General features: G+C 39.3%; 1 protein-coding gene across 5 annotated transcripts in view; it reads right to left on the bottom strand.

The window, feature by feature from the left end:
- Nucleotides 1-12758, bottom strand: part of LRP6 (LDL receptor related protein 6) — a gene marked incomplete at its 3' end in the record, with an annotated part of 121893 nt that overhangs the window by 75712 nt on the left and 33423 nt on the right. The gene's annotated exons all lie outside the window — the stretch shown is intronic.

Raw genomic sequence — 12758 nt, 5'->3', positions numbered from 1 at the left:
CTTCATTAAAGAGAGGAAGAAATACCCCTTTGGGAGACAATCAAGATAAACATGAGAACAGATGTTCTTAGCTAGTTGAGAACTGTATTCTTACAATAGCTTGTCTCTCTGAATAAGTGCAGACATTAGTTGAATGTAATGTAATTTTCAGAGTTGCTCCACAATAATTTCTTATGGCAGAAGTCCACAGGTGCTTGCACCTCAGCTACACTATTTCTCAGCCCAGATTATTAGTTCTCAGACCATCTAAACTAGACATGAATCTGTCCAGTGACTTCAATACAATGACCCATAACAGCGACATCCTGCCACTGCTGCTAACAAAGCAGTAACCTTGTGCAGAAACAGAGGTATGTAATGATGGATTAGTGCAGCCTCCACAGCTGATCTGTCAGGGATGCTAAAAGACTCAACTGACAAGAGGGAGTAATCAATGTGCAGAATTCCACATATATGTATGTCTGCCATACACAAGAAAAAGGTCTACCGGAAAACATATTTCATAAGACATACAAATATTTTTCCCAGTATACTCTATACTGGTTCCCTGAAGAGGAAGAAGCTATCCTGGTTGTAGTACTTTTATGCAAATGACTGCATTTATCCTAGGACATTAGGCAGTATACTAATTAGCCAAAGACCCACCTATAACCAGTACAGGAATACGAGGATTTCCACTTTAGAGCTTGTTTTAGTCTCCTTTTCAGATCGTATCTGGCAGGAGAAAAAAATATCACCAGAACTTCCCATTTCTTGGAATTCTCTTATAAATAAGATAAAATTGCAACCACTCTGGTTTTGAAAGAAGAAAACGTGATGAAATGATCAGAAGCTGAAGCTTTGTTTCTAGCTCAGTATCAATAACACCATATAAAACTAGAATGAGATTTTGGAGATGGTTTTCACAAGCCCTGAAAAGAATACCTTGGCAAAAACACTGAAAGTCATTATAAGAAATCAACATGGAAGCACAAACTTACATGATATTCCCATTTCATAAACAGAAAGAACCAACTCGGTGTGCAAAAGTATCTCTCAGCCATCATGCCATCTATTTTCAGGTATTCTAGTTTAAAGAATATGCTGGGCAATTTGACAAGAACAACACAGAGAAGAGATTGCTTTTCATTTTCACCCAGACATTTCTCAGAGTCCGTGGAAATCAGGACTTGACTTCACAGTCAAACATGCTGATGTACCACAGAGTCACATGCATATGGTTGTCCTTTTGGTCACAGATCCCAAGGAAAAAGAGAAAGAGGTTCATTAAAGAACAAGCAGCAGCTAATTTTCCTGAATGTTCTCAAAAGCAGAATTTCAGTTGTTTGAGGAAGTGGAAAGGTCTCTTGCTCCTTGAACTTGTAAATTAACTTTTCCTATCTTCCAGATACAAAAAGTCTAACAACATGGCTTCCACAGTTACGGAGCAGAAACAATTTTTGGGTTTCTCCTAGAGCAAGCAGGAAATAAAACTCATCAGAACTTAGCAGCATTTAAAAACAATATTTGAAACAACAGTTTTCCCAGTTGAAGGCAAACAAATGCAAAAAGAAAAAACTTCCCTTCTCTGTTACCTGTTTAACACCATCCCTAGAGAGTAGCTGACTGCAAGATGCAAGCAACGGGCAGATGTGCTTCGGGAGGACCTCAGCGAGCCCTTTGCACAAGAATCACTTCAGATGCAAGAAGTTGATGAAGTTCAGCCAACCTTTTAGCAGCACGTGAGCCAAGAGTTAATGTAACAGGAGATGGACAAATTAACAAAAATAAAATTCTTGCCTTCCAACCTACCTTGGTTATTCAACTATAACAAGAAAATAGCAGAGGAAATCAAAACAGCTGGCACTTTTGACAGACTTTCAAAAAACAAACACACAAACAGGAAAAACAAACCAAACAAACAAACAAACCAACCAACCACCACACAAACACAAAAAACTGTGCCACAGTCTCTCAAGATGCCAGGAAGGACACACAGCCAGAACTGTGTCTGCCCTGGCAGTGCCTCCAGCTGTAGTTGTTCAGTGCTGCCCTGAAGAAGCCCACGAACATAAAACCACCCATTTCAAATTTTTTTGAGATCCTGTTAAAAGGTGCAGATCTACACTGAACTGAACAAAACATTGAAAGCAATATAGAACAACACTTAGCTATGTTAAAACTGCAGGTGGTGGAGAGCAGTGAAAAAACAGTGGGATCACTGTTCACCATCTTTCCCAGATAAAATTTAAAGGTTTTATACAAATAAAAAAATAGAGCATTTCTTTACAGGGACTTGCACTAAAAATACAAACATTTGCATTGTAAATATTTAGTTTGTAAATGAGAATTTAGAATTCAGTGATTCCAAAGTGCCTTGGGCTGAAACTAGACAAGGCAGCTGCTACCATGAATTTTTCACTCCCAGCTTTGACACACAAGAATCTTTTCAGCACAGTCATAATCAAACTCACTTCTTCTCTTTCAACAAAAAACTGGGGTAATTCTCCTTATTGCCTGATACATCCCGAATACAGGAAGAGGAGAAAGATTTTCTCTATACTTAAATCTTAAATTGAAGCCCTAGAAGCACACCAACTTCTCCACAGCAGTAGAGCACAGTCTTACATCCCAATGGTGTCACTCAGTGCATGAAGGAGAGAGGGCGAAACCTGCCAACTAGCATTCTGGGCTGTTCCATACAAGCAAAAATCTAGTCATCTCACTGTATATCACTGTACAAAATTTTGAGTTACGAACTGCACACAGAGTACTACACAGATCCATCAGCTACACTCACTTTAAACAGAATTTGCTGGTATAACTATCCTGCCAGTCCCTAACGCAGATGCAGTTTAAAAGAGTTAAAGTTTCTAACCGAGATCTACTCACTTAACTTTATTCCTGTTCTACTGGATTCAGTTTGGCCCAATCAACTCCCTGAAGCAGTTCACAAGACTATCAAGTGGGTACCTGTGCTAAAACATGAGAAGGCAGGATGGCACTGCCAGGAAACAAGAGGAGAAAAGGGGTTAAATTAGCTGAAAAACTATCAGGGAGATGCCCTGTCTTCCATCAGCTGAAATTGGGGAACAGCATGTTCCATATAATGAGATTCTTCTGCAATTTTTCCTCAATAAGATTATTTTGTTTTATCATTCTAAGTAAGTCTTTCATCAGTAAAACACCACCTTGTTATTCAGTCCCTCTCTCAGTACGCTGTTACTAACTGAATCATTTTTATGTTCTTGATTCCTGATTCCTCCAAGGAATACGAAACCAAGCTGGCTTTTACCTTTCATATCATATTTCCAGGACTCTGCCATTTCTTTTTTCATAGATTCCATCCTATTGTTTGGTATGTAAATCAAGCTTACTTACATGTAACCATCATCCTTTGCCTTTTTTTTATTAAATGAATTCATAATGTCATTTAGGACTTCAGTGCATTTTCAGTGCAGTTCCTATCCTTGTGATTTGTTTATCAGGTTGTTGATAAGGAAACCAACCTGATGCCCTCAGTAAGGAACAGGCAGGCAAGCAGTTCATTCATTGCAGGTTTCCTGAAATGGCTTTATTTGCCTTGATTGGGGGTTTTTTGTGGTTTGGTTTGTGTTTTGTTGTTGTTGTTGTTGGTTTTTTTCTTCTATACTTTGATCATCTACTAGACTCACTAAATCGCCTACTCGCCTATAAGAAAGCAGCATGCACCAATTAGTCTTCTCATGCTACAAAATCACCAGAAATAAGACCTCATTTTTAACCCATCAAAAGTTACATGATGTACACTACAAAATAAATGTAAAAAAACAAAAAGGGGGAAGAGGAGAGATTGCTCTGTGGAGGTTAAAAGGAGTAGAGATAAAGCGACACAGTGTAATTAATGCTTAATGAGACAGGCCACATTACACTATAGATTCGGTTAGAGCCCTAATTGTGGAGATACCAGCCTAGGTGGGCTTGGTTTTTATTCAGAAGGAGGAATGTTTTCATGGAACATTTAGAAGGGCTCACCAGAATACTGACCAAAGACTTCACACTTGGATGAAACAAACAGCCTTTCATTTTTATATTTAAAACATGATTGTCAGATAACTGAGATGTCCAAGACTTTTCTCAATCTTTTTCTAGGTTAGGATTTGCAATAAAGGAAGATGTTTTACTTTTCCATTCCTAGTTGAAACAGCTCAATACCAAGTACTCAGATTCAATTTTTATGGAAAAAGTGGCTATGCATTCTACAGCAACTACACTTGCAGTATTTATGCACCTGGAATTCTGAAGTTAAAAATCAATTAAAACAGCTTTAAATCTAAGTAATTAGCATTTCTCCCAACAAGCTTCTTGCAGGTCATTCACCTGCTCTTCTGGTAAGAGCCAACATTAATCATGCACACCGCATACAAATTACTTCTGGCACAGAGATATATTGGAAGAGGGGGAAAAAAATCCAAAATCCTGCCCCAAGCACAAGCCTTACTCACAAAATACTTTCTAACAAGGCACAAGGAAAATGCCCACCAAACTATTAAACTAACTAGGGGAAACCCAAATATGCTTCCAGACACTCAAAAGTGTAAATTTAAAACTTTCAGCTCAACTCTGAATTGCTCATGAGAAAAGAGAGAGGAGGAAAAAACCCAACCAAACAAACATAACCACAAACAAAACAAACAAACAAAAACCAAACAAACAAACAAAAAAAATCCCAAACCAACGCAAAACAACCCCACAGGAAAAAGAAATAAAAACTGCTGATCATCTGCCATCAGCTCACAGAATTTAAAATAATTATGCTAACTGCCATTAAAAATTACAGGCTGTTTACAAACAAGCAGAAAAGTACTCTTGCCTGTTTTCACTACCATATCTGGAATATGATACATAGAATGAAAGGAAAACTAAAAAAAGAAAAAAAGTATTTAATTTTGAACAATTTAACTAGATAAAACCATCAGTTTTGAAACTCAGATGGTGCTTGGGAGGGGGAGTATGAAATGGTACTACAGAAATGATATAAGCATATACTGATAAACATTTTGGGAAACAGAAAGCTACCTTTATTTGGCAACAATGTTGGGAACTATTGCATACAGAAGCAGTCTCTAGAAATTGCATGTCTTACTAAAAAAAAAAATCTAAAAATCCAAAAGCAGCAAAAAAACCAGGGTTTTTTTTGTGTGAAACTCTGATGTTCACAAAAGCAGAAAATAAGATTACAGCAATATTTTACTTATTTAAATAAGCTTAAATTTTGCTTTTCTTCCCAATAAACACTATACCAATAAAACTGATCCAGCTGTTTGCAGTCATTTTTGCCAGAGGCACAACACCTCAGGGCTGTCCCTTTTCCACCCCTCTCCTGTATCAGTGCAGAAGGCGGAGAGTTGAGTCACTGATGAGGAAGGGACCAGCAACTCCTTCCCTTACACCTACTTTCTGGCTACCTTTCTCCACACTAACAACCGTACTTAGGTGCTCTCTGAAGAAAATACCTCAAGGAAGCTAGATATTGCCAGCTCAGGCAGAAAGATTAGCAGCCCTCAGTGCAGAAGACATCATCTGGCCCAAGCTTTGTGAAGCCCAGAAGACCTTCTTACATTGCATAAATCCAAGGAGGTGAAGGCAGTGCGAGCAGGGCCCGCTTGCTATTCTTCCACTCAGAAACCCTCAGAAGAGGTGAAAAAGAGGATTAAATGTTGCTGTCATAGACATATAGCCATGGGAACCCAAGCTCCCACAGAACAACATTCAGGTTTCAGCTTTGTTTTTGAAACCTCATTCTAAAAATGCATTGGATTTAATTAATTTGAAGGGGGAAGCTGTATCACTTCCAGCTAGACAAATTCACTGCATGTTTTTTCTAGAAATGCCAGGAATTACTACACTCAACGCCTTCAGCTCATAGTTTCACTGAAGAAAAGATTTTGAGTCCAAAGTGAGAGAAAGATGGCAGGGCTCAGACACAGGCAACCCCAGACAACAAAAGCAATTAGTCCTCCTCCCATGGGCTACACAGGAGTCCAAGGAACATAATTTGATTTTTGTTTGTTTTATTTTGTTTTTACCCGGACTGCACTTGTAAGGCATCTTCCTTTATGTTGGTGACATAAAACCAGGAGGAACATGTGCAGGAAACCCAAGTATAGTGCTGGCACCAAGGGAGCCTACCTAGGCAAATCCTATTAGCTTCTGTTTTCAAAGCCAGATGTTTTACTTAGGGTTTACACTCAGCCAAACACTTATTACATGGCACAACTCAGAAGAATGCAACACTAGAGTGTATTAAGGGAGAAACCATGGAAACATAACAAAATCTAACCAATTCAAAGCTTTTCCTGCAAATGATAATAACTTGATTGGCTTTACAGAAAAACTCAGAGTTTGGAGTGTTTTAACAAAACAATGAAATTATTCCTTGCATTTAACTTGCAAAACCAGCTGTCACAGTAAACAAAACACTAACCACATATAAATTATATGCTAATAAATGCAAAACAAGCATAAGAAAAAACCTCAAAACCAAATAGACATCTTTACTATATAAAAATATGTTGTGAATTTACAGTCCAGTACTTTAAAGATTCATTGTTACGTATGAGAGATCCTTTTAGTATACAACTGCATTATATTGCAGAGCTGGCAGTCTCTTTTACCTAGCTATGAAATGTTCCCCAATTTTCCATATAAGAGTAGAAAATGACAACTTTAAATGTAATTTAATCTGATATAATATTTGTTGCTGTGTTTTCTCTCACTACCTTTCATCTGTTAAAAATCTCCAAGAAAAAAAAAGGCACAGAGAACATAAAATTTGGGGACATGAAACCTGAGCTTAGCAAAAGCCAAAATGCACATGTGGGGAAATTTCATACTGCTCTGAACTAGTGGGAGAAATCTGCTTATTGAACCCAGGAGCACAGAAGGAGCTGAGGCACTAACCCTGTTTCAACAGGTTGCAAGAGAGGAGGAGGGAAGTTTTAGAAGTCTCTTTTTATTCTATTCCTTCCCTAGCCTATACATTAAGACTTTTATAGAAAACTCAGCAAGTTACAGCTTGTTCAAAAAAAAATTAGTGCCTGCTGTATCTGTGATTTTAGTAGTTTTGTGGATACTCAGCACAATGATGGTTAATGCATTTTACAAGTATAATATATACAGATGATAATTTACCCTTCAGAACAGCTGGTTGGAGACACCTCCACTATCCATCATTATCAAAGGGGAGGGGGGATGGTCACTCTCCCACATGCAGCAGGATCTAAGCCAGCACAGCACATGCAAAGGCATTTCTGCCCATAAATAGATACTTACTGTTGCAAACTGATTTTTAGTTTTGATTTTGCTCCAGGGCCAAACTTACGATTTCATTTAACAGGAATCTTACATATCCAGCTAACTCAAGTTATTTGGAAGAAAAACTTAAAACGTAAGAACATCCAGAGGGAAAACTGAGGAGTTCAGGCCTGGAATGCTTAAAACCTGCAATGCACAATGCCACAAAAAAGCAAATGGTGCATCTGTTGACACACAGCTGGAAAGTCCTACCATATCCAGAAGCTAGTCATGGTTTTCTATCTTTTAGACTTCGTGTTGTGGTGTTTCTTTAGGTTTCTTTCATAATACTCGGTTACCAGCCTTTAATAGGGAGAAGCACGCAATCCTCTGTGCCATTCTGCAGGTGCCTTTTGAGCTCCCACCACAAAATATGGGACAAGGCAGCTGAATTTGTAAGTGAAAACCTCATAGATTGGACACTGAGCAAGGTAAATGGAGAGCGTGCTCTCTTCCGAATTATAAATATGCCACTGAAAACTTGGCACACACTTTAAACATTACAAACCAAAACTGGACCACAGACTGTGTCTGAATTTTTATGTGAATTACTCCATACATGTAAATCTACTTTGCACACAGAAACCATCGTACTAGAAGACATAAAAATTATATGGCACAGATAAAGGACCTGTCACTCCCACCAGGTCATTTTCTAAAGACTTGCCCATGGCCAACAGGTGAGTGAAAGTCAAAGAGAGGAGGAGACAAAATTTTATATAATTCTCACGGTGGTGCCAGCCTTAGGTAAGCTTCACCCAGAACTGAATACAAGCGTGACAGCTGTTCCTGAAACTTCAGAAGTTTGCACTAAATCTAAAAGCTTCAATGGAGCAAAAGCACAGAAGAGCTCCTGGGAATATGGAAACATCATGTATAGCAAAGCACATGTGAAGAAAAGCTGGTGGGTGGTAACGATCTTCTCTTAGACCTAGGACCAACATGATGAAGAAACATTACCAGCTGGGAATCCAGATATGGAGAAGGTCGAGTTGTGAAGATGTAGCGCAGAATAACAACCAAAAATTACCCAAATAATTTATATGAAAGAAGTCAGGAACAAGGAACAGAAATCTGTAGGTTTGGTAGCAAACTTGAGAGGTTAAAGTATTCAGGTAGACCCCCCGGCACAACTGCATTTCAACAGCAAGTTGCAGTGAAGCAGAAGCACCACCAACTTGATGATTATCAACTACATTCACACAAAAATTGCCTTTTTAATAGTTTACTGACTAATACGTAAACTCGGGTCCCATTCTGAACTGTAGTCTTTACACTAGGCAAGATCAACTGTTCTCCAATGTACAACTGTTAATTTCCAGGGGTGGGAAAGCAACACATGAGAGATATTGTGGTGTTTTCAGCTGCCACGCTACTCTTTTTTCTGACCACTAACATACAACACAGTGGGTTTCACCCCTTTTTCCACTACAGGAATTTCTCTGGTCGGAAGAATTAAAGGATACAAATTATCTGTCAAATTTCTTGCCACTCAAACTGCACTTTAATTATTAGTTCTCTCCCACAGTTCTCATTATATCCCTATTACACCCAAAAGCAAAGGTTTTAGTTCTTGGTATAACATGATCACTCCCACTGTTACTTAACTATTAATATAACTTCAGTTAAGAGTTTCTCAAGGTGACTGAAAACTGCATGCATTTGCCATCCACCCAAATCTGCCAAGCAACTGTGTAGCCCTAACGAACTAATCACAGTACCACAGTATGCTTGCGATTGGAAGAGACCTCAAAAGATCATCTAGTCCAATCCCCCTGCTGGAGCTGGAGTGCCTAGGTGAGGTCGCACAGGAACATGTCCAGGCGGGTTTTGAATGTCTCCAGAGAAGGAGACTCCACAACCTCCCTGGGCAGCCTGTTCCAGTGCTCTGGCACCCTCACTGAGAAGAAGTTTTTTCTCAAATTTAAGTGGAACCTCTTGTGTTCCAGCCTAATCCCATTACCCCTTGTCCTATCACTGTTTGCCAACGAGAAGAGCCTGGCTCCATCCTCATGGCACTCACTCTTTGTATATTTATAAGCATTAATAAGGTCACCCCTCAGTCTCCTCTTCTCCAAACTAAAGAGACCCAGCTCCCTCAGCCTTTCTTCATAAGGGAGGTGCTCCACTCCCTGAATCATCTTTGTTGCCCTATGCTGGACCCTCTCCAGCAGTTCCCTGTCCTTCTTGAACTGAGGGGCCCAGAACTGGACACAATATTCCAGATGTGGTCTCACCAGGGCAGAGCAGAGGGGAAGGAGGACCTCTCTCGATCTACTAACCACCCCTGTTGTAATACACCCCAGGATGCCATTGGCCTTCCTGGCCACAAGGGCACAGTGCTGGCTCATGGTCATCCTGTTGTCCACCAGGACCCCCAGGTCCCTTTCCCCTACACTGCTCCCTAATATGTAATTTCCCAACCTATAATGGAACCTGGGGTTGTTCCTGCCTAATGAACTCTGAAACAGCACAGCGGTAGTATCCCTTTTTTGAAGGGGACAAAGCGTTTCTACTCCAAAACTCTTCTAAGAGTCACAATTACAGTCTTAAGGGTGAAAAAGACTGGGGCCGAAATATAGCTTTATTAATAGTGGCAGCACTGAGCATGACTGCTGACAGCTTGAGACTTGTGTCCAAGCCATGCATAATTTACAGGTTTTGCTGTATATGATTTCTGTCCCAAGGCTAAGTACGATTAACTCATCTAGGTTCTGGGTTTTCCTTTAAGCTTACATTTTCCATGGAAATGCAGTAACATGCTCATACAACTCAACTCCTCCAAGTTTTGCATCAGCCAGCACTTGTAACAAAATATAAAAAAAATAAAATCCCAGATTATGTATGCATAAATATGGATATTCTTTTCCCCAAGAGCTCAGTGTATGTACATCAGGGATGCATCGAAATCTCAAGTGCAACAATTTCTGAAAACTGACTGTGTGCAATTAAAAAAAAAAAAGTATTTGGCTCTAAATTTAATTTATTCCTTTCATATCAGGTCAAATTTAGCCTGTCCATTCCATGGTCTGCTTCAGATAACAATACTTTCTTTTGTTATAAGTCACAAACAGTAATCCCTTCGTGCTCGTTATCAAATTTTACCAAAGGCTTTTATCTGCTTTATTGACAATTAATGTTTAACTACTCTTCTCTGAACTGAATTTAGCTGTAATAAAATGGACCTCCAGTTCTGTAAATGACCAAAAAAAATAGTTTGGGATTACCACTAAGGACAAAAATATGATTGGAAAAGGATGATATGAAGAAACTCATATAAGAGGACAAAGTTATTCTAATAATACACAGAACTGGTGGCAACGGTAATACTTTCCCTCAATTGTGTAAGAAACATAGGCGGTGAATTTATTCAGGGATGTCTTAACTCTTCATAACCTTGCTCCTGTGTTTTTTTGTGGACTGCACTGTGAGGCTGCCAGAATAGGCTGGGTTTGCACACTGATAATTGTGAGGAGGCAGAGGACTCACAGGATCAGGGAACGCTGTGATTCAATGGCACCTGACACTGACAGCTTGACAGAACCAGGCCAACTGCACAAAAGAAATAACTAGACCAGAAGTATATACTCTTGTTACTTGAGAAGGGAAACAAATGCTTATTCACCTTAACTTGACTAATTAAAAATCCAAGAAAATAGGCACTGCAGCTTTTTCACAGCATGGGGAAAGAAAACAGACTTCTCGAGGGCAGAAGGGCTGGCCCTGGCTGATGGAAGCTGCTTCTAACCAACCCTCTTCCTACACCAGTAACAACGCCGATCCTTAAGTCACAAGTCATAAATTCGAAGAAAGGCGGTGGGGGCCTTGAGATATTTTTTCCACCTTGAGTCTACTTGTCTAATTACTTCAGGATGAACTGAATGAGTTGACATAACTACTTGAGAAAAGGCTTTTCCAGGCCAGCAAGAATTCATTCTGTGAACGAGGCTTTTTTAGGATAGGAACTTGAGCCATATTCAATACCACGCTCTGTACCCAAGGAAGCTGAAGTTCCCAGTAACACATAAAATTACAGAGTTGTACATATTGATGGCTTTATTATCGCCTAAAGATTTGTCACTATCAAAATTTTCACTACACTGAACTCTTCAATGTTTTTTTATGTTGGGCAGCAATGCCTAATAGGAGATCTTCTGAATTTACTTTGGAAATGAATTCTGTAACAACCATGAGAACTTCTACTAAAAGGGGAAAAAAAGGAAAAAAAAGAAAAGGCAGGGAAAAAAAAAAAAAAAAATATGAGTATAAGGCTTCAGTTTGCTTCACAGATAAAACAATTATTTTAACGTAGATGAAATACAAAGACACTTGCCTTCATCACAGTTTTACCAGCAACACTGCTTTAATGACCGCAAGATTCTAAAATATATGGAAAGCCAGTCTCGTGTTACTGAATCAAGGTCAATATTCACTAGGGAGCCTCTAGTGAGGGAATTTTTATGAGGCTCTAGTTTCTTGAACTGGAATAGGAAAGTGAGATGACCCTTTTGTTCAGTCTTTTACACCACATTGAGAAATGATCCAACAAACTCACCTTTACGGTGTTTTATTTTAGGGGGCATTTTTGGTTTTAAACTTAATTGTTAAACTATAGGCATTTTTCAAAATAAGAATGTACATTTTTGCCTTCCTCCTTTTAAGGTCCATAAAGGCAATTGCGCTCATCAAGTTTGGCACTGAAACAAACCATTATTATTTCTAAATAATCAGAGAGTCCTCTGAGGGAAAGCAGCATTAATCACAACGTCAAATTTTAGAACCCAGTTCCAACGGGTGAGTTCACCAGCTGGGCTCCTCAAACAAGAGTGGTGGAGAGAAGCAGTAGTTTCTGCAGAGGTTACAGCACCGCTCTGCCTCAGCCCACAGAGAAAAGCACCCTTCTCCAGCGACTGTAAAGAGAGCTGAGCTGGCCAGCTCAACTCAGGCAGTAGGGTGCCTAAGCACGGCATGGGAATATCTCCCCTCAAATTTAACTTTCTGGCTAACTTTCAAACAGAAAGGCATAAATTCTCCTTTTTGGGGGGGTCCATGATAACAGTGAAAGAAATAAGGCTTGCTTAGCTTGGCAAGAACTCAACTTTCACTTAAATCCTAACAAGAGATGTTACTGTGTGTTTTTTTGTTCTTTCCAAAGGCAAAGAGTCACCAATCCAAACTGATGCCAATGAGGCAATTATATCTGGGCCTAAGCGAAGGCACCAACTTCTGCTATTTAAGCAGGGACACATATCCTCCTCTGTAGGTAGCTCCTCCTCAAGAAATATGAAACTTGTGTCAAAGCAGAGACTGTTTTGTTCTATTTTTTTTTCAACACAAAGAACAGGCATGCTTTTTCTAGGTAATTTAAATTAATAGCAGAGATATATGTGTCCACTAGCCATACTTCCAGGACCAGACACAACCACTCTAATAGTGACTAATGG

Source organism: Nesoenas mayeri, assembly GCF_963082525.1.
Source record: "Nesoenas mayeri genome assembly, chromosome: 1".
Classification (NCBI taxonomy): Eukaryota; Metazoa; Chordata; class Aves; order Columbiformes; family Columbidae; genus Nesoenas; species Nesoenas mayeri.
Note: the sequence above shows the minus strand (reverse complement) of the source record. Positions and strands in the feature narration are given on the sequence as shown.